Source organism: Gavialis gangeticus, unplaced genomic scaffold, assembly GCF_001723915.1.
Source record: "Gavialis gangeticus isolate Ggan-Ray unplaced genomic scaffold, GavGan_comp1, whole genome shotgun sequence".
Lineage (NCBI taxonomy): Eukaryota > Metazoa > Chordata > Crocodylia > Gavialidae > Gavialis > Gavialis gangeticus.
In genome coordinates this window covers 45,685,343-45,687,644 of record NW_017729032.1, presented here as the reverse complement: position 1 = coordinate 45,687,644, position 2,302 = coordinate 45,685,343, and positions in this window count along the sequence as shown.

Genomic DNA, 2,302 nt, shown 5'->3' with positions numbered 1-2,302 from the left:
AAGTTAAAATCTCCTAGACGGATACAATTCCCTCTGATATTCATTTCTCTAATACCATTAGAGAGATCTCTGCCCACATTCAAATTTGACCCTGAGGGCCATGCATAGCAGGATAGTTTCATGCCTGTAGCTGTGCCAATGGCAGCCAGCAGCATAATGTCGGTGACTCTTTTGGTGCCCCCAAGTACTCTCAAAGGTACACCTGGGGCTACTGCCCCAGTCACTCTCCCTTTAGTTATGCAGCTGGTGAGGGCCTACAGCAGACTCCCAATAGAAGACTTATTTTTTTTATCACTCTTCCTCAAAATGATTTTGACCCAAACTCATTTTTATCTGACCTCTCTTTGTATCTTCAGCTTATCACATTATTAACATAAAATGTTATCTCATCATATTTAGTTCTATTTCCTGAGCAGTGCATGTTCTTCAATACCTGTGTTCATGATAATTGCAATTCCATCATGATTCTGTTATCTAATACCTGGTTTCATGTCCTGTACCTGTAGCTCAGGTTTCTCCATGTTGTGGTCTAGGGTCCTGGGATTTGTGGAATACTAGTCAGTTTTTATTGACCAGTCCCTGTTGTCTAGCCAGCTTAAGTTCAGCCCTCTCACTAACTTTATCACCTACTTTCTCTTTGCTGTCTATCATTCTACTTTCATAACCATTGTTTAATAATTTGCCCTATCCTCATTTATATGTTCCTTTCTCTATGAACTAGGAGTGGAGGTAAGATCGGTGTAATCCAACTTTCTCCCCTCACTTCTTTGCGGAGAGATCTTGTATGTCATAGCAGCCTTGCTTGCAGAAGGCTATTCCCCATGTATACAGGTAGTGTCTCTTCTTGAAGAATTTGTTTTACCTTGATACCAATGGTTGAATATCCTAACAGCTTCTTCATAGCACTAGTCTTGAGGCATTTGTTGATCTTCATTATATTATCATGCTACCATCCTTCCTTCTCTAGGGGCCAGAATCTCAATAAAGCTCACCTGAGCCACTACCTCCTGGAGCATCATCCCCATTTGTTGTAGCTGCTTGTGATTTGTTCTAGTGGGAATCTTGCAGGGTCATTACTCCCAGCAGGAAAGATCAGTGAACTCTAACTTATTTATATCAGGTTCCTTTTTAGCCTCAGGCCCGTATCTTTTACCCTTACTCCTAACAGACAACACACTGTCCTATTTTCTGAGTCTATTCTTAAAGCAATTCTTCAGAAGTCAAGAAACATAGGCCTTTTTCGCACGTTTTTCACCCCTGTGCTGTGCTGTCTGCTTCAGACAGCAGGGCTGGCCCCCATTCCTCGCTCTTCAGCTGGAGCAGGGGCAAGGGTGGGTCCCAATGCTGGCCAGCATGGTCCCCTAAAGCTAAGGGGCAGGGAGAGGGTTTATTCCCCTCTCCCACCAGGGATCACAGTCGGGGCCTGCCTGGCTGGGTGAAGCAGCCCTTCAGGGTAACCCCTGCCCTTCACCACTAGTGGCAGAGGATGGAGTTGGGGCCTGTGTGTGGGCAGATCCAGCCGGCTGGCATGGTCCCATCTGCTGCCTTGCCTGCAGCTGAGGTTGGGGGTCTGAGCCGGGCTGGCCTATGGACACTACTGATGGTGGGCGTAGAGGGGCCAGGCCCTTTTGAGCAGCCTGTGACTTAGGCTGGGGTTGCAGGAGCTGTGTTCCCGGATTGCTCCTGGCTTCCTGCACCCAGGCTGGGCCGAGTGGTCATGGAGCTGCAGCCAGCTGGGAAGGCCTGGTGGGGCCAACCCGGGCTGGTCCATGGGAGCAGGGCCCTTCTCAGCCAGCTGTGACTGCGACAGCCCAGCCCAGCCCAGTGGTATGGGTGGTGGCTGGCCAGGCAGCTGTGTGGAGGCGACACCACTGCAGCTATGGGCAAGCACCTCAACAGCCAGACTGGCCTCATAGGATGTGTTAATTGTGCCTGTGGCTGCCTGGGCCAGCTTGGAGGTGCTGGTAGGCCCAGAGCCCGGCAGCCACTTGCTGGTAGGCCCAGAGCCTGGCAGCCACTTGCTGCAGTGGCTCATGTGCCCATAGCTGCTGCCACCATGTCCCCTGTCATTGTGCAGCACCCAGCCCGCTGCAGCTGCACCAGACCAGCGGGGTAGTTCTGCCTCCCCTGCCCTTGCTCCAAGTGGGTGGAAGCTTCAGCCCAGCAGCTTCTGCCCAGCACATGCAGCTCCAGCTCCCAGCCACCTTCCACCCACCCACCCACAGGGGTTGCTCATTGTGCCAGGTGGGCAAAGTGGATGGAAGGCGGTCAGGAGCCAGAGCCAGTTTCATGTGCTGGGCAG